The sequence below is a fragment of the Alligator mississippiensis genome, chromosome 4 (genome assembly GCF_030867095.1).
Source record: "Alligator mississippiensis isolate rAllMis1 chromosome 4, rAllMis1, whole genome shotgun sequence".
NCBI lineage: Eukaryota > Metazoa > Chordata > Crocodylia > Alligatoridae > Alligator > Alligator mississippiensis.
The window spans coordinates 159,214,539-159,239,434 of NC_081827.1; the positions used below are offsets into that span (position 1 = coordinate 159,214,539).

The following is a 24,896-nucleotide window of genomic DNA, read 5'->3' on the forward strand; positions in this document are numbered from 1 at the left end:
CTTTCAGGTAAGGGAAAGACTCTAGGCCTAAAATCAAATGGGCTAGAAAGTTACTGGACTCTTTAGTCAGATGCACTTCAGCAAACAAACTGCTTAAGGCCATGTGGTGCTGAAATCCCTTATGTATGAGAAACTACACACATTTTGACTTAAAAAGCACACAAACAGCATTCTTAAAACAAGCTTTTCATCTCATAAACAAGTAATGCAGATTCCCTTAGGTAAACACTCAGCATTTTCTTTAAAAAACCCCCCATAAAAATGATAAAACAGTCCTACCTTGGTTTAGTAACAAATAACAGTTCTGCACGTTTTGGCAGCACCCTCTAGGCAGTAGATAACTGAAGAACCCTCTGAAGCATATTATCTGTGTCCAGCATATCCACTCCTACTAACCAGGCACTTTATCTAAGAACATTTCCCTTTTCCACCCTGCCAGCACTTTAAGGCTCTTCAAAACTTTGCATACTTCACAGTTACAAACTGCCTCTCAAGGGAAAGAGACAGTTTTCTATTAACGATATGTTTGTTACAAGTTATAGCTATTCCTATATGGAATGCAGAGTATCCTACTGTGGTTCAAAGACTTTTTGGCTAGAAGTATGGGGTGGCTATTTTACCCTCCAAGGCTGAGGCCAATCTCTTATGTGAAGCAACCTCCGTAAATGTTACTGCAGGCTCCATCGCATATCACTTCATCATCTCATCTGCATGGACTGTGTAGCAAATGCTTCAAAAAGCTAATTTTGAATCGTTTGAGAGATGGGTTTTTTATCGTTAAATTTGGTTCCTCTCCCCTTGTGAAGGCCAGTCTGTTAAGTTAGCAGGAATCCAATTCTTCCATCTCCTGAGAGAGAGTAAATCTATAACTATTATTATTTCCTAATGTCACATAAGATCAATTTTTTCACTGATATTGGTGGAGGTACTATTTTATACAAAGAACTTGCAGGACAAGAGCCCTGTATATTTCATTGGAAGGTTCAGAACCTCCTTCCCAGTGATAAAAGGTTACAAGACACTGGACTTGAAACCTGTCCCTGGTCTAGAACTGATTCCTGCAGTTCCCCACTCGTCAGACCAGTGCAATTAGGAAGAAAGAAATAGAAATTTTTGACTGTGTCAACGACAGCAATTTGGAGCTGCCTTAGCATGATATAGCTAACTGCAAGCAGAAGTAGATTAGTCATCAAAAGTGCAAGCTAGGGCTGCAAAAATTAAAATTATTCTGCAGGCACAAGAGATGCAACTCTCTCCCACTACATAGCGGGTCCCATTCAGTGCTGTCAAAATGAGGGAATGACTGCATTTTAGCTTCTCTCATCGCTTGGAGTGCCAGACCAGCAGAGACTTCCTATGCCTGAAGAAGGGTGACGGCACCCAAAAGGTTGCTAAGAACTACTTTTTTCCAACTACTCAGTTGGTTTAATAAAAGATATCACATCTACCCAAAGAACTTTGCCGGCACAAGCTACACAGAGGAAGGATGGTCAAGTGATTACAGCACTAACCTAGGAGTTAGGCTTGGGGGCAAGTCCATGGCTCCATTTCTGTGTTGTCTCAGGCAAGTCACTAAGTCTCTCTGCAAAAAGCGATGATAGTACTTCTCTGCCTTGTCAGGGTTAGAGCATAAATACGTAAAAGACCAAGGTGCACAGGTACACAACTCATAAAACAAATGTACACAAAAGGCCCATTTTAAATTCTCCCAACTGTGCTGGGTAAATCCAGGTCTTACCGACACATTCAAAGGCATTTCTCAGCACAGGGCACCATCCTACCAACATTCACTAGAGAGATTCTCCAGTACAAATATTACCAAATATTGTTTCCCACACTCCTAACCGATAACGAAAAGCTCAGACATTTTTGGCAAAAAATTTCCATGCAATTCTCCTTCAGCACATATAATATTTCAGCTCAGGAAGTTACATATTTGGAAAGCTGGGACTGACTGAAAACAAGGAGTAATAATGCAAACCCTTGGGAAACTATATCTGTAACACAGCAAACGATGTAAATGAAGTTTCTGGAACACAAATCAGTGAGTACCAAATTAAGCAGCAAACAAGTTTACAACAGGTATCAGGTCCAGTGAATCATTCAGTGCCATGTCATCTCCTAATTTGGATTAGGAAATCAAAAGGTACCCTAAATCAAATGGTATCCCATCTTCCTCTGCTAACTCCTAATCTGTAAACCCACACCGTTGTACCATGTAGTTAACAAAGCAGGATACTGTAATACATCATAGCTCCAAGGCAGGATTGGAGAACTACTCAACAAGAACAAATGCCTCTTGTGTTAGGGGAGCAACTGAGAGAAGTAAAAAAATAAAAAATAAAAGACATACCCAGTTATTCCCTTCTGAAAAATATGGGTTATTAAAGATGACACATACTGTGGGCAAGCTCAACTGTGCTGGAAAGAAATGCTTAAAGTCTTCATCTTTAACACTGATCCTCTAAGCAGGAAAGAAATAGATCACAACAAAAAGCTGAGATTTCACTACAATCCCCTCTTCCTACCTTCTTCCTTCATCCTCTTTTAACAACTTGAGAGTCACTATCATACATGCAGGAATGTTCATTCCCATGGAAGACAGGCCAGGAGAATGCAAGAACTCCAGGAACTGAGTTTTAATACCCAAAAAAGCTTCCTGATCTCAAACATCCCGATTTCACATGATAGGCAATCTGCCCCTGCTAACCTGATAATTATATTTTGGTTTCCACATAGCATCATGACAGACTCAATTAAGCTATTAGCTAATATGAATGCAGGTGACAAAAATATGTCAATACAGCACTTAGCAGCCACATACAATGGCTTTCATGAGTGCTACACTAATAAACAGTGCTGAGTAATAGCCTCAAATACTCAAGTCACCTTTTTATATGACCAATGCAAGTCAGCAGCGGAAACTCCCCCATCTCGCCTAACGTCCCAAGAAAGGTCAGCCAAAATGACCATAGCTAAAAGGTAAAAGAGTGCAAGTCCACAGCTGATTTATTTTCTTTAACCTTACCTTTTCCAACTTCAACATACAACAACTTACTTAGCCATGTCAGTCTACCTTACTTGTATTACAAAAAATTTCACCAATTACCCTTCTTCTTTTGGGAGGAAGATATGAAAAACAGCCACCTTCTTTGGAAAGCTACTTGGTAATCTAATAAAAACTCCTTGGTTTCCTCAACACACGATAAGCCAAATCCTAACATAACACAGACGGGAAAGGATCTACTGAGTTATCAATAAGACAGAGAAACCACATATGCTGATAGGCCTCAATAGAACAGTGGTGTGACCCTTCCTAGAAAATTAACAGCAACAACTCCTAATTAATGTTATTTCCAGAACTGCAAGTGGCAGCAAAAAGTAAGACAAAGGCTGACCAGAACCTTTCAATTAAAAAAGCAGTTGATTAAATTAGGAATAATTTTTAAGATAGTGTCGCAGGGCACTTGGGTGCCTGCTCCTGGAAGAGCAGAAACTGCCTGGGGACAGCCCAGAGCCAGACAGGAGCCCAGGTGCAGGTTGCCATGGCATCTAGCTAATGAGGCAATTAACCTGCACCTGTACCTGGTCAGCTGGCTGGAAGGGGCAGGGCCCTGGGCCCATATAAACCCCAGGACAGGGACTAAGGAAGTCAGTTCTCTGCTAGTAGCCAAGGGAGAAGGAGCCCTTCTAGAGCAAGTGAAAGGATGAGGCCTGACTAAGTTCTGCTCCAGGTAATGTAAGAGGGCTGAGCACGCTGTACGTAGCTTGTGTTATGTTATAGCCCAGGGGCTTATGTTTTGTCTGCCATTTTATAAGACCGGTGGGTTTGGGTGAGGTTATTTGGGGAAGGTGGCCTCACTGGGGGCCCATGGCCATGTGGGGACCCTGGTGCCAGTGAGGGTGCAGCATTTGGGGGGCACAGACCCTGGTGCAGAGACTGGACTGCAGAGAGCCCAGTGAGGACAAGGAGATGAATTATAACAAAGCCTAGGCAAGACAAAGCCAATACCATCTGCGAGTCTTGGGGCATGGCAAAGGGGCAGTTGGAGCTACACATATAGCCCATAAGGCTAGGGTGCCCCCGAAACACCCATTGTGAAATGGGACCTACAAGGGATCTGGGAACCCACAGGGTTCAGACAGTCCATCAAAACATGTCCAAGAGGACTTAAAGGCAGCCTCCCTATTCTTATATTTCCATCAAAGATGTGGTGGGTGACAACTGAGGGTGCCCATTGGGCCAAATTGGCACAGTTGAGGGGCCTTAGGAGGGCACGGCTGTCCTTGAGGATCCCATCCCATGACAGATGAGTATCGGCAATTTAATACATTTTATGACTCTCTAAGCAGGCAAGCTCTGCAAGATCATCTCTGTGTTTCAGGTGTCTGTAATGGGATGAAGCTCATAGACCACTAGGAGTGGAGGAAAACATTGATTAGCTAGGTAAGCCGTCCTACAGATGGGGAGGGACTTCTTTCCTACAAAGCCTTCTGGGTATGGAAGCCTTCTGTAAAACCCTTGGTTCAAAGAAAGGGCTTCAACTTATTGCAATGTCATGGGAGGCAAAAATGAAACAAATGTTAGAAGTTACCAGTGAAAACCCAACAGCTGGGTATAAAGCAACTGCCAACTTCCTGGGATTAGGAAGAAACTATTCCTATAATCTAGTATGGGGGAGGGGGGTTTCCATCTTCTCCTCTGAGCCATGTGGTACTGCTCATTCTTGGATGATGCATTAGGACTAGGCAGACCACTTATCAACTTTAACTGGGAGATCTCTATATTCCTAGTAAGGGTACGAAAGTCGGACTTCTTAAAATGCCATTCAAAATAGACATGGAATCTACATCTACATGAAAAAGAATGAGACTTATTTCTTTCTCTTGCTGCTGTTACTGAAGACTAAGCATTAGTAAATCCCACAGAAAGCCCCATGCCTGTCCCCTCTGCCAAGTTTGACGCAAGTCCTAAAATTAAATCTGTTGGCTTAGTGAAGATTTCTCAGCTGGTAAAAGTAAATAAGACCAGAACTTAATACAACCTTAACATTTTTCAGAACTGACCACAACTGTGGGGGCAGAGAGGGGAGGAGGCCAGATGTTCAACACCACACAGCTGTGCTTGGACTGTGCTCAATCTTGCATAATCTGTGCCAAACTACATCATTAGTCCTGACACTGAGAAGCATGAAAACTCACCCAGAGAACCCTTCTGGTGCCAGGAGGATGGAATTCCCACATACGCAATCTGTTAACACAGAGCACTGTCTGCTGCTGACATGCCATGCATTGCTCGGTTAACCAGTCTGCAGGACTGTGGCTGTGGATCCTAATAGAAACAGCTCAACAGCTTCCACTTCTGAGCGGCTATCTGTTCTATCCCAGAATATATGGAGGCACACAAAAAGGCAAAACCTTCATCAGGGACCTCTAACACCCAAGCTAGCAGCTGTCAGGAGCCCAAGAACAGAGCGATTCATTTTGGTTTACTATATATACATAAATCAAACACACTGCCATGTCAGGTGCATACTAGGCAGATGCTGATATGAAAAGGCAGCACAAGAAGGGAAAGCCCTACAATGTTCAGAGGACAGGCTTTGTGAGAAACAGTGATAAAGGAAATCCTGACAAGGATGCAGCTACCTGTTTTAACTTAGGGGCTCCACCTTTTAGACAACCCCAGATCACTAAGCAGCTCTGTTCAAAAAGGCAGCATCTACCCCTGCCTTAAAGCATAGCATCCAAGTTGGCATCTGCACTCTCTTCATGAGTCATTAGCTAATAGTCAACTTCTCTGGTATTATTTTAAACAATAAACCTGATTGAACAAAGCTGCTTTGTTTTGAAGAGGGGGTTTTCTTAGAGTCCTCCTCCAAGGCCTCCCACTGTCTAGCTCCTTAGTTCTATATGAAGAAGAGACACTCATCACTTGCTTTAATGTCCCTAATTTATCTATTTGAATCCATCCTCCTTGTGTAACTTAGTCATAGACTCCTTGCATCCTGGATCAGGTATTCAGAGCCCAGAAGGACTCGGCTACTATGCGAGGCATGTTCAGTGAGGGTCTAAAAGTCTGCCACTTTTTTTCCAGTATCCGGCACATTTGAAAGTCCACTCCACAAAGGTCTCTTGGGATATCGGAAAGGGACAATCCCTCAACCTAACTCGGGCTCAGAGGCTCCAGACCACAGAAACAGCGTGTGGGTCTTTGCTATTCTGCCCCCTGTTAACACCACAGGCGTGAGCCCTTCCTTACATGCCTTCTCTCAGACACTTTTGGAGAGTTAAAAGTATTCTGACTTTCCATTAGTGAATGTTGCAAGCATCCAATTTTGTTATGTGAAAACAAAAATTCAACCGCTGTGAGATGGTTGAAGAGTTGTTTCCAAAAGCAGATCAAACAGAAACTGGATTTCAAAGAGAGTGGGTTCTATTTGAATTATTCAACTGAAATGTCAGTGTCATAAATTAGTCTGAAAAAAACTGTTCATAATTCATAAGCAACTTCCTTTTCATGTTTGTATACTTTTCAGAAGAGTGTTTTTCGAAGGAGCTCAGATGAGTGGCTACAGTCCTGCTGCCTCCTTAACTGCAGATATCATCTACAGCTATCATCAATGGAACTATAGTAAACAGATTACAAAGAGTTTCAAGTCATTTTGTCAAGGGACTAAAACAGTTTCTTTCAGGGTACTAAGATTCATAATCAGATAAATCCGTTTAAGAGAAGCTGGGGAGAAAAAAAAACTCAAAAAAATGCAGATCTGTTGTTTCAAACTAATGAAGAAAAATGTCTTCACAATTTTAAGCTTTTTCCTCCCTTGCTACTAGTTAATGATCTGTCAGAACTTTGACACTTACGCTGTGTTCTTTACTGATGGGGGAAAAAAAAACCTTTTGTGTAATATATGTGTAGCTTTTCATATGTTGGGTGAGGGTTGCTCAAAAGTACTGGAACATGCACCAATTTCTAAGCTGTGCCTGGCTTGCTCAAAGAAGCTTTAGTGGAGAGTTGCTCACACATGCTAGGTTTGTATAAACCCATTTGTTCCTTCAGACTCACTCATGAGAAAGAAAATTAGGATTTCCCAAAGCAGTTAATCATTTCAGTGCTGAGAAGACAAGCATACTACACATCAATTGTGCCAAGACCACTATTACAACCCTATCCCACAATGTTGTACAAATGCATAAGCAGACCGGGGGGGGCAGGCGGATGACTAGGACTTCCCTTCTTTTTGGACCTCCAGAACAGATAATGTTCTAAATGCTTCTAGCACTGCCCTGCCTGCTGCAATGTAAAACCTTCCAATCAGCTCCCTCACTTACCAAATCTGGGTGCATAAGAACTACTGGATACTTCTGAAACTTTAGGCCTAAAATTCTTGGTGTGGTATTTGGCACACAGGAACTCTGAGGTCACTCCATATATGGGAAGCTACTGAAAAGATACAGAAGGGTAACATTTCTTGAAGCATCAAAGTGACTTAAGTCAACTAGACAGTTCTGCCCAAGTGACTCAGTCATTCACCCAAAGTTAAAATTGAGAAGAAGTGGAAGGAGCTTATAGGATGGAGACAGAAATTAGAGCAGACATCTAAATGGAAGCAAAGGGCAAATAAGTGTCAAGTATTAGGTGGTTTAGGTTGTAGCCGTGTCGGTCTAAGGACATAGGGAGACAAGGTTCCTTGGGTGAATTTGATATCTTTTATTAGACCAACCCAAATAGTTGGAGAATAGTTATTAAGCAAGCTTTCGGGTTCAAAAACCCTTCATCAGGCTAAGGAAGTATCAGCAGTTGGTGTGAGCTCTTCTTGGATGGAATGAAAAGTAAAGAAGCCAGGGGCTGGGCTGGGGAGTCAGTTGCCAGGCAGATAATGAATCAATTTTTGATACATAATTATAATGTATCAATTTTTGATGCATTATAATCTGCCTGGCAACTGGCTCCCCAGCCCAGCCCAGCCCCAAGACCCTCAAGGGATCACAGATAGTCTGGCTAATTTCAACTTCCAAAAACTACCAAAACAAAGAGGCAGTGGTGGCAGGTACCTACATGGTACAAGATGGTAAGTATGGTAACAGCTAGGGGTCTGCTTAAAATCGCAGAGAAACTGAACAATTTTCATGGGTTGGGCTCAGCATAAATAGGAAATTCCACAGATATTTCCTGGATGTGCTCCAGCATCCCTGCCCCTCAGTGCTGATTGGTGGAAACACCCTGCAGGGGTGGAAGGATAAGGGGGCAGCTTGTCTGCTGCCCTTTGTGTCATCCCACCAGTTGGTGCCTTCTTCCCCCCACTTAGGCAGGCTGCGAGGCTGGGCAGCAGTGGCAATGAGGACTGCTTGCTCCCACTGGGGAGCCAATATTTTATTTTCATTACTTTTTTTTAAAGTTGATTTTGTGGACAATGCCAGATTTCATAGTTTCCGCAAAATCCACACAACTGCAACTTGAATAGGCCCTTACTAATAGCCAGCCAATGTGGATCTGTCAAGAATAAATGATGTCAAACAAACCTAAGCTTCCTCCTGTGAAATGGCAAGAGGCCTTGTAGTTGATTTTAGGTAAGTTTGATTTAGGTAAGGTTTCTGACACCCTCTCATATCCCATTCTCATAAGCAAGGTAAGGAAATAAGATGAAAATTAAACCATTTGTTGAGTGGCTGCACAACTGGTTGAAAAATCTTATTAGGAGAGAACTGTTGATAGGTGGCTCACTCAGAGTTGGGGGAGGGAAGGGAAAGAATGGACTCAAATAGGTGTCTGTCCTTGGTCCTGTCCAGTTCAACTTGTTCATTAATGACTTGGATGATGGAATAGAGTATGCATTATATCCACAAATGATACTGACCTGGGACGAATTGCAGGCACTTTGGACAGCAGGGTTAAAATTAATTCAACCTGATCTTAACAACTTGGAGAAAAAAAATGTCCAAGGTAGGGGAAGGGTGGGGGCTGAGAGGTAAGTACAAAGTACTACATTTAGGTAGAAATAATGGGACAAACAGAAAATGGAGAAAAAATGGCTAGGCAGCAGTTGAGGAAAACGATCTAGGGGTTGTGGCAGATCAAAAATTGAACACACAAATATCATATTGGGATGTATAAACTGAAGGTTCATGGTAACCTTTCCACTCTACTCAACACTGGTAAGGCTCCAAGTAAAGTGTGGGGCCCAAAACTGAACACAATACTCCTATATAAATGTAGATCAGTGGGAGGATACAGAAGACAGCAAAATCAGAAGCTGAGAAAATGTGAACTATGAAAAAAGGTTGGAAAATTTGAGTTTGATAAGAGAAAAGATAGCTGAGGAAAAACCATCACAGCTGGTCCAACAACACTATGAACCTACTGGAGATGTGATAACAGTCATATGCAAGATTGCTGCAAAAAGAAAGGTAATGAATTGTTCTTAGCATCCACTGGGGATAAGGACAAATTAAACACTTGAACAGATTGCCTAAAGAGGCTGTGAAATCTCCAGGTTGAAGGTATTTTTTTAAACAAACTTCTATAAGAAATGATCACAGTATAGCTGATCCTATCTTGGGATAGAAAAGTCAGTCTTGTCCATCCTGCTAAGTCTCTTCCAGTCCTAAAGTGTTCAAATTCATGTCCTTAGATATGGCACTTCTGGATAACAAGAAACTGTTGGAAGTTACTTGAAGAAGCATATTTGAAAACTGTAACAGGACACTAAGAATATCCCCCAGCTCTTGCACAGCATTATTCATCAGTAGAATTAAAGCACTCTACCCTTATCCCCATGTTACAGACAGGAAACTGATGCCGAGGGGAAGAGTGACTTGCCCAAGGTCACCCAGCACTTCAGTCATACAGTCAGAAGTAAACATGATATCCCAGCCTAGTGCTCTGTCCACTTGGACAACTCACTTCAGTAAGCATCTGTGTGCTGCACAAGACAACAAAACTGCACTGAGTGAGGCATCAGCTTGTTGAGCATCTGCGAGTAGCTGTAGAGCCCAATTCTTTAGTGACAGTCCCTTCTGCTCTTATCACATTTGAAGCTCATATCATAGATTCATAGATGTTATGATATATAGATGTTAGGGTTATATCAAACAATCTTGAATGTGATGTGGGGTTCTTCCTGAGGTTTCCTCTTTCTTCTACATATTGGGCTCTCATTTCCTCAAAAGACTTCATTCTGTGCTTAACAAATGAGTTGTTTAAATTGAATGAAGAAGTAAATAGGCTAAGTGTTATTTCAATTCAGTGTTGCTGCTACTAAATCAAAGACCAATTACAAATCTTAAACATGATTTTCAATCAATTCTTCAACTACAGATTTGCACACTGATCTTGTTGCAGTCCATATTATATATATAAAAAAAATGACCAAGTAACAGTTTTGCATGTTTCTTCATAGGAGACACATATGATCACTCAGTTAGGAAGTGCTCCCACAGTGAGGATAGTCTAGACCAGCTGTGTGTTATAGGGTTTTTTGGTATATACATCTGGTTGAAATGTGACGGACTTTCCCCCCATCCTGATTCTACAAGATGATAAAAACTAAGCGGAGAAAGAAGAGTTCCAAGAAACGGTTGGGTGTGTTTGACAGATCAGGAAGACTGTGTATGTAGCCAACATAGGAAAAGTTTTCCTATCTGGATGCTGGCATTTGGAAAGACTGGGAGATGGTGAATCATAAAAGGCAGAATTTACTTTGATCACAAATGCTGGGTTTTGTCCTTAGCAAGCCCTCACTGGAGTGAAATGTTGTGGTCTGTTTGCAAGTGCTATGTTAACAGAAACAATGCTTTACTCTTATATTGTACTTTACCAGTAGATCTGTATACAGGAGGTCCTCATCTGGATTTACTGATAGGGAAACTGAGGTACAGAAGGACAGTGACCATCTCAGGACACCTTGCAGGACAGCAACAGAGCCAAGAATGGAAATGGTCTCCAGAATCCTAACCCAGAGCTCTGTCCCTTAGATTGCACTACCTTCCTCTGGTCAAAGTGGAACAAGGAACATGACTTTAAAGGAAAGAGCAGGGAACCTTTTTGCAAAGCTTTAAAGGGAAGTTTAAATTTAGGTCCTGATTGGAAACTTAGTAGACTTAGCGTATTCCAATTTGCTTAGTATTGAGGAATTAAATCAGGTTTCAATATTATCTTGTTTTGACTCGTATCCATGAAACAAGCATAACAGTGGCACATACTCAAGGAACTCACTTTTAGTGTCATGTTGGCAAGAAGTCCAGCATTGGTGGGATTTTGGTGATGCAGAGCCCCATGCACCTAGGCTTGAATTCTAGCCAAAGAACAGATTAGCATTTGTCAGCGGCCATTTTTCTTGAAACCAAAAGATTGAAGATGGCTCAACTCAAGTGGCTTGCCTTCTTGCTCATTCTCAAAACTGAGGCAGCAAAGCTTAATGGATTTGATTCAGGATAGGCCCTTTACAGAGAATGGGTCTTTTCTGACTTGAAGGCCTAGTAATTGTTTTATCTCATGGTGTACGAGCTCTGAAAGCCACATATAATAGTCACTTTGTGCTCTGCAGCAGCTTTGCCCTAAATTCTGCTGCAAGAAGGCTGGATCTTATGGTACACTCCAGTGCAGTCTATAAATTCTAGGGGAATTACAAAACATATTTTAGTGAATTATGGGGAAAAACAGCACAACATCCCCTGTTATTTATTACAAAATATAATGTTTTTGCTGATCTTAGTTTTTGGCCTTGTTCAAGATTTCTTTCTTTTTTGAGTTTCACCTCAACAGCATGACCATGAGCATGAAATGCACCAGGTCCTGGAAAGGGTCGGCACCTTGCATCAGTGGAGTCAGAACTAAAAGGAGTCAGGTGCTCCAAAGAAGAAATCTTGTGCAGAACATATAAAAGGCAAGATTTATTCAGGTTAGGATATAGAACTGCTTATCAAAATAAGTAAAGCTGGTAACAAGGAAGAGAGCAACTGTATGGATTTAACCTATAAACTTATTTGTAATCTTCAAGTTTTGTGGCAAGGTCAAAAAACTGCTCCAGCAGCAGGCCAAGATGATGCTAGACATGGAAGGAAGCACCCATAACTAGAATTTGTGGATAATTGGCCAGTAGTTTATTTTAAAAACACTGGTTCTTCACCTGCTTTTCAGGACTCAACTTCATTGTCCTTGTCCCAAAAGAGGTCATGATCGATGAAACCAGAGAAGGGGAACTGGAACAGGAGTCAGCACCTGCACCTGGCTCAGCTAAATCCTAAACATCTGCAATGTGAGCCTACAGTCACTGCTGTTACCTCGAACAAAGACATTTTTTTTTTCCTCTGAGACCTGAGCAGAGGAGTATGCGTGGCAGCAGCAAAGGTAACACCAGCAGATTTTAAAATTCACAGTATCCATTCCACAGGTCAGTGATTCTCAGCCAGGGTCCCTCAGCACTCTTGGGTGCCATAACAGCCTTTGAAGAGTGCCACCAGGAGAGTGGAGCTGAGAGAGAGAAGCTTGACATAAATGCAGACTTTTCTCCCTTCCAGCTGCTCCTCCTCCCCCACACAGGGGAGCAGCACAGGGTCTTCTCTGCTGGCTCTCTTCAAGCAGGTGAGCACTAGAATAAATATATTAGTATTGGAAGGGTACCTGGAGTGCAAAAAAGGTTGAAAACCACTTCCACAGGTGGTCCATAGACAGGGAGAAAGGGAACAGAAATCTCCTTGGAAAGGATTTGTGAGGCTACCTTGGGACTTACACCCATACCTTTGCTAAATATAATGGAACAAACTTGCAGGTGTGGCCTTTGCAGAAACATGATGGTGGCAAGAATCAAATACATTTCATCCACAGCTCATAATGATCATTTGCTCTGAGCAGCCCCATGCAACTGAACTGCCAGAGAAGATGAGACAGAGCGGGGAAGTTTTCCTTACCTACTTATTTTCTTTAAGATCTCCTGGTCCAGTCTACATCACCTTTCTTGTGAATGTGGGCATCTACTTCACTGCTGCAGATTTCAGCAGTCTCTTATTTGTTCAGATTATCACCATCAACAGTACTAGTGGTGGTTACTGAAGAACGGCAGTCTGATGTTTCTTTAATACTGCTTTGGAAGTGTCCAGCTGATGGCTTAGAGATGTCAAAACTGTCATGTTGAAGAGTACTGTATGACAAGATCCAAAAGACATTTCACTTGTTGGCCAAAATAAACTATTTACCCATGATGCTGGCCTAGACAAAGTTGAGAAACTTGTGACAGATGAGGAAGGAACCCTTTCCTTTTGTAAACCAAGACAGGTATTTTGGCACAGTTGGGAAAATATTTGAAGACGGAGGTCAAATGCTCAAAATTAATTCACGCTCTGCAGCTCCAGTTCAGAGAAGGTGATCCAAGAAGCTGCTTTAAATTTAAACTCAGCAAACAGACATGGTTAAATCTCTGCATGTTAGCCACAATCCATAGTCTGCAGCAGCTGGGCTGTCCAACTTCCCTGTGCTCCCTGCACCACACAGGCATCTGCCCCTGGGATTTCTCTCCTCCCCCCAACCCAGCTGGACAGCCCTGATCTGCCGCATTACTCACGTCTAAAACTTCATTTTGCAGCAAGCATGGTGGCAAGTATCATGAGGCAAAATGAAAAGCTTTAAAAGCTATTTGTTTCCTACCCTCCTACATGGCTTCTTTTAAGTTTGCAGCAACATTCCAAAACCTTGATACCCTCAGTTCCAATAACAAACATTTAACAGTAAAACTAATGAGTCAGAAAAAATTTAAGTGATCAATTTGAAAGTCAAAAGGATCACAGAACACCCAGAATATACTTTTGTTGCATCGCTTCAGCCTTTGAAACCTGGATATGTACAAAAAAACCCACATCTCTCACTCCCCACCCACAGCCCCCTGCCCCCCCCAGCCCTGCTGGAACAGCCCCCAGCTGCAAGGGCTACGGGGCTGGAGACCTGAGTCTGCAGCCCCCTGCCCCCTGCAGCAGCACCCAAGCCGCAGCTGCCACCCATGGGAGGTGGTGGCTGCTGCAGCATAGTGGAGCACTGAGTCCAGCTTCACCTCCCACATGGGTGGCACCACCAGAGTGCAGCCTGTGGGGTGGAGGGGATGTGGGCTGCCCGCTGTGGGCCCAGGCAGGGTGGGGCCAGCTGCCCACTGCTGTATGCACTCCCAGGGCAGCATGTGCCCCCCAGATCTGGGGGGGGAGGGAGGGAGGGAAAGGTTGCGCTGTGAGCTCAGGCTCCCCACCCTGCTGCCCTCCCCTGAGGCCTTGACAGCCCAGCAGCACAGCAGAACAGAGTGAGGATGGGTGGGGAAGCTCGTTGTGGCCACTGCAATCTCTGCACTGCCCTGGGAATGTGCTCCCCTGCCCATCCCAGAGAGGTGGGGGTGGTAGTGCATGGTTGTGCTCCTCACTGCTCCGGGGCAGACAGTGGGCATGTTGCCAGGGCAGCGTGGAGCTCTCAGCAGCAAGGAGCTTCCCCACCTGGCTCCACTGTGCCCTGCTGCACCAGATCCCTCCTGCTGAGCTGTGGAGGCCCTGGGGAAGGGCAGCAGGGAGGGCAGTGGGCAGCTCGCATCCAACCCCACCCCGCGCACAGTTCTTGGGGGCACAGTTCCCCCTGCCCCAGGTTTGCATGCAGCAGCAAAGCCAGATACCCCCTTCACCCCAGACAAGCCGCCCACAGCCCCAGCTCGCTCCCCGCTGAGGCCCTGCAGCTGCACTTTGCAGCTCCAGGCCACAAGCCTCACACTTCCCAGCTGGGCAGCAGCCCCAGACTCAGCCCTACCCAATTCCCTCCCTCCTTCCCTATGGGGGCCTCAATTCCCTGCAGGAACTGCTCTCCAGGCTGCCTGGAGGCCATGTGCATGTATGTGCAAATGGCACCCCCTGCCTGACCCCCTCCTCCGGCCCCTTCCAGGCTGGAACTGCCTGCAGAGAGCTCTTTGTAAAACAGCAAAATCCACGTGTTTCTCTATTAAAAAGAAAAATTTGCATATTCTCAGTAAAAGGGAAAATCCACGTTTTTTTTCCATTTTTCCATGGGAAATGGAAAACCTGGATCCCTGGTGATTATGTGTAGTTTCAGCTAAAGCCTCACACTGTACAACTCTTATTATTAGGATAGCTCACAGACTTAACACTAAAGTTGGGGGGGGGCAGAAGAGGGAGAATAATTCTATCAACTTGGTTCTGAGGTTCTCTATTTCATCAAAAGCCAAGTTTAACTTAATGCGTCAATTACTCAGAGATGGGGAAAAAACTGGCTTTTCTACAAAAACAAAATCAGAAGTCCATCCTCAGAAACTGATGGCCACTGTTCCTTACTCTATTTGTCATGCAGAGTAATTAGAGTATGTTTCTCTTGCACAAAAGAAATAGCTGAACAACATTTTTTTCAGCCAGTATTCAGGAATAAAAGAAGTTTTGTCAGGTCTTATCTGCCCTGAGGATATTTGTAAATGGAGGAATGCCAAGGGGATTGCCATGACCTGTGGTTTCCTGTTGTGGCTACTGCCATTTATTTGATTAACCTGTGGTCAGAAAGACTGCAAGAGGCAGTTTTGTGTTCCATTGGGGGGCACAGCACAAACACCCACCACAAATGGGGCTGGCTAAAACTTGGCACATGTTAATGACCACTGCACATCTGGGAGACTTATGCAGCTGCAATACTAGCATGCAGCTCTTCCCTTTTCTGGTTGCTGTCCAAAGTTTCTAACATGCAGTTGACTGCAGTTGGCTGAAAAAAGCCTCCCAATACATGGTTTAAAGGACTTCACAAAATGTTTTAGTATAACCACCACTGGATGTCTTCAAGTAAAACCGTGTTAAGACACATGACCTTGCTGACAAAGAGGAGCATGGCATCTTTCAGCTTGGATGAGGTCCGTCCCAAATGCCACACCTGACAGCTATAGGATTCTCGTGAGAACTGAGGTGAAGCCAAGATGGCACCAAATATGGAACTTGTTTAGTGGGCCTTGAAAACAACCATTCCATTAATCTGCAGACCTACCCTACAAGATGTATCTTCACTTTCACTTACTGTCATACTGCACTGCCGGGTGCCATTAGCCATGCTATTGGTTTCTATCCTATCCAGGAGAGCATAATACAACTGTAGATTCTCCCTCTGCTTGAAGAAGGGTGCTTGTACCTGAAAGCTTGCAAAGAACAATTTTTCCAACTATTTAGTTGGTCTAATAAAAGATATCACATTTACTCAAAGAACCTTGTCTGCCCAAAGAGCCATGCTACACACTAGAGAGCTCTGTGTGATAACCAAAGCTACTCCATTTAAAATTTGTCAAATACTTTGAGATTTTTGGGAGACAAAAGGAATAAGAAGTTTCCTTATCTATTAATTTTCTTTCTTGGAAGTCTGCTATATAATGCATCATGCCCCACTTGCTGGAGACAAACAACTTGAGGCAAAGAGATGCCCTAACTTTCTAAGATTAGGTCCATGGGAGCCAACCTTTTCTAGCAGGAATGCAAAAAGGAAGGCCCAGCCCCCTCCCTAAGTGCCACTCAAATCCCCTTCCCCTGCCTGGTCCTTTGCTGTGCTCTCTACCTGTTGTTATGCTCCCTGCCTGATATATTGCTCTGTTCTCTGCACCCACCCCAATCTGCTGATGTTCTCCTTGCTCCCTGCCAGATCTACTGAATACCAAACAAAATGGCTGCATGTGCCACTTGTGGCACACATCCTGCAGGTTTGCCACCCCAGGTTTAGGTAGCGTTAGGAAATCAATGGTTTCGGTGGGTTTTTTCCCCCTACTATCCATTGGCTAGAAGGAGGCATAACCAAATGATCTGAAATGTTTATAGAAGGTAAAACAGAAAATACTGTGGAAAAAGCAAGGTGCTTATTATTTACTTTGATTTAACCTTTTTTTAAATTTATTTAATTGTGCTGACAAACTGTCACCCTATTTTCTGAAGCAGGAACAGCAACAGAATCATCTAGGTGGAATTTCTTAAATATTTAATGTGGCTGCAATCATGTTTGAAGATGAGCATTTAAGATACTCTAGCTGGCAAGCTTGAGTGTAATTAAAAGTCTGATTATGAATCTTTTCAGACCTTACAGAATGGAAAGTGTTGGGCTGGGGAAGAAAGGTGCATAAAACTTTAACCAAGCACAATTACTTGGTACACGGATTATAGCCACTTGAGCTACCTTCTCAGTGCAGGTTTTTCAGACTTGCTCATGGCTAGGAATCAGCATGAAAACATAAGCCTGCTTAGAGTAGGGCTCGGTCCTAGGACCGATACTCTTCAATGTCTTCATCAGCGACTTGGACGAGGGAGTGAAATGTACTCTGTCCAAGTTTGCAGATGACACAAAAATGTGGGGAGAAGTAGACACACCGGAGGGCAGGGAACAGCTGCAAGCAGACCTGGACAGGTGGGACAAATGGGCAGAAAACAACAGAATGCAATTCAACAAGGAGAAATGCAAAGTGCTACACCTAGGGAGGAAAAATGTCCAGCATACCTACTGCCTAGGGAATGACCTGCTTGGTGGAATGGAAGCGGAAAGGGATTTTGGAGTCCTAGTGGACTCCAAGATGAACATGAGTCATCAGTGTGATGAAGCCATCAGAAAAGTTAATGGCACTTTATCATGCATCAGCAGATGCATGACGAACAGATCCAAGGAGGTGATACTCCCCCTCTATCGGGCTCTGGTCAGACCGCAGTTGGAGTACTGCGTTCAATTTTGGGCGCTGCACTTCAAGAGAGAAATGGATAACCTGGAGAGGGTCCAGAGAAGGGCCACTCGTATGGTTAAGGGCTTGCAGGCCAAGCCCTATGAGGAGAGACTGGGGCACCTGGAACTTTTCAGCCTCCGCAAGAGAAGGTTGAGAGGCGACCTTGTGGCTGCCTATAAGTTCATCGTGGGGGCACAGAAGGGAATTGGTGAGGTTTTATTCACCAAGGCGCCCCCGGGGGTTACAAAAAATAATGGCCACAAGCTAGCAGAGAGCAGATTTAGACTGGACATTAGACTGGACATTAGGAAGAACTTCTTCACAGTTCGAGTGGCCAAGGTCTGGAATGGATTCCCAAGGGAGGTGGTGCTCTCCCCTACCCTGGGGATCTTCAAGAGGAGGTTAGATAGGCATCTAGCTGGGGTCATCTAGACCCAGCACTCTTTCCTGCCTATGCAGGGGGTCGGACTCGATGATCTATTGAGGTCCCTTCCAACCCTAACATCTACGAATATTTTCTTTCAGTCATAAAACCAGGTCTGACAGGCAGTCACACTTATTCTTACAACATCAGGCATCCAGACCACAAGGCTGGAAGACTTACTCAGCCATTTATCCAGAGCAAGGAAGACTAATACCACTTTTCCATCTAATATCACCCTTCTATCTCTAAACCAAAGTCCTTAACACTTATGGCTGGAAAAAAAACCTTTTGTGTTATATCAACGAAGAGACAGTTTACAAATCTGTCAACACAGCTCAAAAATGTTGCCATTACTGCTGTGGCTAGGGGCAGCAAACACTGGCAACACTTGTAAACATATTGCTGTTAATAGTGAATAGTTGTATCCTTCACCCCTTTTCCAAAGGAAACTAAGAAAGTAACTTCCTAAACAAAGAGCTGTTTGGTGGAGCTGGGACAGGGAGTGCCAAGGTGACCCTATGGGCAATTCAGAAGGATGGAGTGGGGTAGGGAGGGAAGTTGCTGCAATGGTACACATTCCTTTCTTTACCATCCCCCACCCCTTCCAAAATAATGAAGAGCTAGGGTGGAGTCCTGGTGAACTGTGGTCCCTGAATTGATGCACAGGGTGCAGAATTTGGTAAGCATGAGTACAGATGACTTTATGGCTACCTTGTAAATCTCCTCATAAGATGTTGCACTTTTTGAGCTGTGAGGCTATTCCTGCATGGAGGGAATGGGTCTTGATGCAAGGCTCTTTGGTCTACACGCTTCAGAATTTCTCCTTCCGGTCCAACTTAAAACACCCAAGCATGGTCTATTACTCTGCACTGCTGGGTGAAAATAAAACTGAGCCTTCAACAAATCCTCAAAATAATTTTATGCACTGGACTACAAACAGGTTTGTATAAAGGTCCCTCAAAAAAACTTGAGGGCTCTGTCTCTGGCAAGTGCATACTAGTTTGCCCTTTGGGTGTGAAGTGTAGGGGAAAGAGGAAGGACAGACAACTACCTGCAGGCTACACAACGTGATGGTAACTTTGGGGATGAATGCTGGACCACATCCAAGAACTGGTCTCATCCTAATTGAATATGCAATACTAAGGAAACTTCTGTGACAGATAGATATCAATACTGATGGAAACATGATTAAGTACATCATATTTTATTCTTGCGTTACATCATTAAAAACTTGCCTACCTTTCTCTTTACTAAATGTAAGAGGTAATTATTTTATAGAGGATATTTAGATAGTATAAGTTTGTGCTTTCAATTGCTTAATTATATAAAATGTTCAAGTTAGGAGAAGCCAAAGAAATCTGGTTTCTGTCAATTAATGACAGGGTCCTAAGGTGTCCAAGGATGATTGCACCCTGTAGCAGGGAGCCAGACGCTCCCTCTTACTTTAAGGGGACAACAGCAGCAGAGTTCCCCAGGTGGATGGAAACACTGGACTTAAGTTGGCTGCAGAGGAATACGCAGCCAAGGAATAGAGGCTGTGAGTGCCTAGTGCTGTACTACACTCTACTATGGGACAATAGGGCAGAGCCCTGCTACAGGCAGCAAGTACACCATTAAAGCATCCAAAGCAGCAGTTGCAAGCTGCTTAATAGGAAACCCCTGTGAGTGACCAGAGAACAACCTGACCAGAAGAGGCAGGGCTTGAAAAGCTTATTAGCTCATTGCCTGAGCCAGGGCAGGCAGCCTGGCTTTGCTGATGGTAGGGAGAAGAGGTCCCAGGAGGGGAGAAGCTACTCAAGGGACCCTGACCCAGAGCAGAATGGCATGGAGCAGTGAGAGTCCAGGAATGAGGGCTGCTCCCAGGGGTAAGGGTCGCTCTGATGTATGTCTGTCTACTGCAAAGGGGAGAGGTTTCTGTCACAACCCAAAGTTGTGATTTTTTGTTTGTGTGTGCGCTTCGGCACCGCTAAATTATTTCCCGCCAATTTGTCGCTTTCTTTGCACAGTAGAGTTCTCTGCTGCAAGAGAGAACTCCGGTGCAATGGGGATTTCCCGCCAGATTACAGCTTCTTTGCAGGGTGCATTTCTTTTACATCATAGTGATACACGCTGCAAAGAAGTTCCCGCCATTTGTATTAGGATTCACGCCACATTATTGGCCCATTCCTAAAGTAGGCACACGTGGCGGCTAGCAATTGGCTTGCTAGCCGTACAAAAAGCTTGGGTAATTTCCGCCCAAGTCGGAGGAGGGAGGACGAAAGAGATTCTGTGTGAAGATCTCCAAGCGCTGCGGACCCTCGCAGACCCAATGCACCTCCCCTAAGCAGGCAATAGAGGCAATAGAACCGAGCCTATGAAGCTTTCGCTTCTAGCCTCTCCCCGTCGCCGAGCGCAATCCTAGACGTATCCCTTTCCTGTAACTTCAGACCTGCAGAGCCTAAGTAACTCCGGGGAAACTTTTCGAGTCTAACCGAACCGGACCCGCGGAGCCTGAACAACTCCGTGGGAGCAATCGATTTGTCGTGTTCCTCTAGTGAGGATCCAAGCGGGAGCTGTGCCTGGAAACCTGTCCATCCTACACCAATACCATCTTTGGGTGTAAGTAAACAATCTTTTCAATCAACCATTACGCCTCCGTAACTAATTCTAACTCGCGTGCACTAAACTGCCCCGTGGTTCTCTCCAGCCCCGTGTGCCCGGGCTGCCGGCCACAGCCCGTGTGCAACGAAGACGGGCCCGGCTCGCACATGGCGACGGGAATGAGATCGGAATCGCCGCCACACATGGCGACAAAGGTGGGATCAGGGCGCGGCTCGCACAGTTTCCTTTTAAAATGGTAGCATACTTTTTTTCTTTTATGATGTTTGCTTGCCTGGGAGGGAAGATGTTGGTGTTAAACAGGTGCTTGCTGCTTGCGTTTCAGTTAAACTGCTGGACCACATTGTGACTGACAGGAGGAGAAGGTCACACAGTGTCAGAGTGACATGAGAGGGCTTTAAGCCAGTCAGAGAGGGGCTCAAGATGTGGATAGGTGGCAAATGCAAAGGGTAAGCCTAATAGAGAGAGCGAGCCTGAAACCAGGAGGGATAAGGCCACAGCCCAAGAGGAGATGAGAACTAGGGCCAGGGACCCAAGCATTGGTGATGCATAGGGGGTGCACACAGATGCACATGCACCCCCTGAAATTGGCCATGCAATCCCTGGAAGCACTAGCCGTGAAACCGGAAGTGCTGGTAGAAATGCACTTCAGGTTTCACCACTGGCTTGGCGATAGGCTGCTGGGGAACCCCCTCCCCCCAGTCAGCAATCTGGTACCCCCCCAGACTCAGGGGGCACCAGTCACCCATGGGCCCAAGCCCAAGCCTAAGATGAAGCCTGACAGGGGCGGCAAAGCCAGAGCTCAACCAGGGCAAACCTAGGGTTGGAGCCCGGAAGCCAGATCCAGCAGAGTGGGCCTAGACATATGGGTCCAGCTAGAGGAAAGAGGCAGAAGCTGAGAAGGCCAAGACTGCAACAAGGGTGTGGGAGCCAGAGGAGGCCCAATGCTGTCTTGGGCCAAGTCATCCATTAGATGACTCAACGGTAACATCCGAGAGGCATGGACATGGCTGTAGGGGAGGTCAGAGGCCATGAAATTAGCCCTTAAGGCAATTAGTGCCCTGGGGACATAGACAGGCTGAGAGGGCCCACCTAGCATTTAAGGGCAAGACGAGGATCAGTGGGGTCAGGAAGGACTCACCAACTGATAATGGCCAAAGGCTCACTCTGGGATCCTGGCAGCCTCCCTTGCTCCTGATTAAATAATATCAGCAAAGCGTGGCAAGCACAAGGGTACCCAGAGAGCCAGAGCAGGGCAGGAGCCACGCAGCCACTAAGGGGTATTCTCAACCATCCCTGGGGCTCGATCCTGCTACACACCCCTAAGCTAAGAACCTCAAGTATATTCACAGATTCTGAAACAGATTTTAGAGTCTGTGCCTTGCTCCAACTTTCTTTACAGTTTTCTGTATGTTTGCTGTGTTTTGAAAGACATACAGAATGGGTTGCTGCAATCTGAGCTACATATAAAGTATTAAATAAAAGTGAACATTGTAAACATTTTGCAGATGGAAGATCTTAAATTTAAGCACTACATGGTCAGAAGACCAGAAAGACTGATGAAAGTCCAAAATACATTTTTTTAATCAGACAGACCTGATCTCCAGACATGCTCTCACACAAGCACCAGATTTTGGAAAATTTAGGGACACACTGGGCATGTCTACACAAGATGCTTTACTGCACAGCAAACTAATCCCCTGAGCAATAAAGCATCACTATGCCGTGCAGAGCTACTGCGCAGTAAACTAGGCTAATGAGCAATAAATCTACTATCTGTATTTATAGGTAATACTGTGTATTAGCCAACGCACAGTAGTGCACGTGTAGATGCTGACTGGGAGCAAATCTGCTTTTAGTTAGCCAGGCCAGCCTCCTGCCAGCAAAGCAACATGGCTGGGAGTCCCTCCAGCCATGGTACAGGAACAGCTTTTTAGCAGTCCCTGGCTGGTCTTTAGACCCCTGGCTTGACACCTGGGGCCTGGGCCAGCTGATTCCTGCCCCGGCCACTGTGTGCTGCTGTGAAGATGAAGCAGCTGCACACAGGGTAGAGGCACCAGGAGCCACCGGGGATGTGCCTTTAAGGATGTTGCCATCATTGGCCACTGCCCTCCACATGCACTGCCTCTGCCAATGGTGCACTCAAGACCACACTGTCCTGCTAGACCCACTGGTCACCGTGGCAGAGGAGTGGCTGGCAGACTTGCAGGCATGGCGTGCCCAGCATGTCGCACACAAGTGGAAGAGGGACCAGGAGGACTGCGCCTTCTGAGACAGGCTCCTTCACCCTCGAGGAAAGGGACACTGCACTCCTACAGAGGATATTGGAGGTGCAGGAGAAGCAGGCTGTCATGGTGGCCTAGGCAGTGGAGGCCACAGTGGAGGACACCCTGGGTGCTGGACATCATCTTGGGCCTAGCTGTCACCTTCATACCACCCACCACCCAGCCCTCGGCTCCAGCCCCACCTGCTGCCCAGTAGCTGCCGGCCCAGACCCCAGCCCCACCTCTGACCCACCTGCAGCCCCATGCTGAGCCCCCAATGAGCCTAGGAGGAGGCCCAACAATGCCTACAGCAGCCATGTTCCCCTGCCCCTGCTACCAAGCTGAGATCTCTGGCAGCCAAGATGCCCATCTGGGCTGCTGCCCACCATGTGGCCCCTGAGTGAGAGGTGGACCCCACTGGGCCTGGCCGCATGGAGAAGGGGGAGCAGACTGAACCGCAGCAGCCCTCACCCCTGGCTGAGCCCCCAGGCCACTGGCCTTGCCATGGTGTCTGCATCTGTGGTGGTGCTGCTAGAGGCCAGGGTGCCAGGCACCTCTCCCCAGGCTCCATGTCCTAGGTGCCTCCAGCCCACCATTTCCCCCTGACACTGCACCAACCATGCTCTTGTAAATAGGTGCACAGGGAAGAGGGTGTTTTACTGGTGGTGAGCACTGGAGTTCAGGAGGGCAGGGGGCAGGGAGTGTGTTGTTGGGGGGGGGGCAGGAGGGGTGAAGGGAAATAAAGACTGTTGATTGGAAACTGTCCAGAGTACGTGTGGCCTTGGGGTCCATGAGCAGCCGCCCTACTGTGGGGGCTAGGGAAGGAGGTGGTCAATGAGCACCTCTGAGAACACAGTGCCCTGTCCACCGCTGCCAGGGGGAGGGCAGGAAGCGTCCATGATGCACTCGCCACAGGCTCCCAGGACAGCACCCCTGGCCAGGCTGAGACCCCCCCCCCCCCCCCAAAAACAGCCTTCCCCCAGAGCCCTGCCAGGCTGAGCCTGGCACTTGAGCAGCTGCATCCAGAGCCTGCAGCTCCCCCTGGCTGCTGCAGGAGGTTAGAGCAGGGCAGGAGCAGGCCTCAATCTGCTTAATCCTATCAGAAGTAAATCTGCTCCCAGCAGGGTGCATGTGTAGATGCCTTCCAGGGTTGGTTTACTGTGCAGCAAGTCTAAATACCATTAATTGCAAGTGTAGATGCACCCACTGTGTTCTCAAGCAGGGTACAGTTGCAAAGCAGTTAAAGGTTGGCTTCTTACAGCTCCCGAGGCATGCATTTGAACCTTTGTGGGGACCTGGGCTGAAGGCTGCCCTTGAACAAGCCAGGTCCAAATGAAGTACCTGGTCACTTTGGCTGGGCAGTCAAAGGCAAGACAAACATGATACTAACATGTCCCTCCCTTTCCAACAAGTCTTAACCCCATGGGTAAAGAAACACTCTAAAAAGGCCTTCATTCTCCAAAAGAAGAGAAGAACTAGCATGACTAAGAAACCTTTATAGAAGGTTTTTCTTAGTCCCTCATTCACATTGCCATTATTCCTTAAATAAGTTCCTTTTGTGATGTTTCTTTACAAATAGCACTCAATTTCCTAACGCTCAATAGTTATATTTGCCAATAACATCTCCTATGTCAGTTGATGTTGTAACTCAGTGGGGCCCAGCCTTTTGGCAGGCAAGCCATAAATTAGCCCTGCACCCTTCCCAAGTGCAATGCTGATCTCCTTTCCCTGCCCAATTGGCTGCTCTGCTTTCGCTTCCCTGCCCAATCTGACACTGTGCTGCCTGTTCCCTCCCCAGTCTGCTCCCCACAAACAAAGGCTGTCTGTGCCACTTATGGCATGTGGGGCACAGGTTGGCTATTCCTGCTACAACTGGTTAGTAATATAAGAAACCACTTAGGA

The 24,896-nt window shown here is 45.7% G+C and overlaps 1 protein-coding gene and 1 long non-coding RNA gene across 19 annotated transcripts in view; one reads left to right on the plus strand and one right to left on the minus strand.

The window, feature by feature from the left end:
- Positions 1-24,896, minus strand: part of MAPT (microtubule associated protein tau) — a 112,762-nt gene that overhangs the window by 64,480 nt on the left and 23,386 nt on the right. Inside the window, exon 1 of one of the 17 annotated variants that reach the window (XM_019500965.2) lies at positions 280-353. The exons of the other annotated variants lie outside the window; for them this stretch is intronic. The gene's annotated coding sequence lies outside the window, so the exon portion shown is untranslated. Of the gene's footprint in view, positions 1-279; positions 354-24,896 lie in introns of those variants that run through there. 17 annotated transcript variants of the gene reach the window in all.
- On the plus strand, positions 3,667-7,672 carry LOC106740233 (uncharacterized). 2 transcript variants are annotated; one of them, XR_002086445.2, is made up of 3 exons: positions 3,667-3,734; positions 4,386-4,447; positions 6,540-7,672. It is a non-coding gene; the product is annotated as an uncharacterized LOC106740233 (long non-coding RNA). The 2 variants fall into 2 exon arrangements; XR_001373685.3 differs by lacking the exon at positions 6,540-7,672 and adding an exon at positions 5,061-5,686.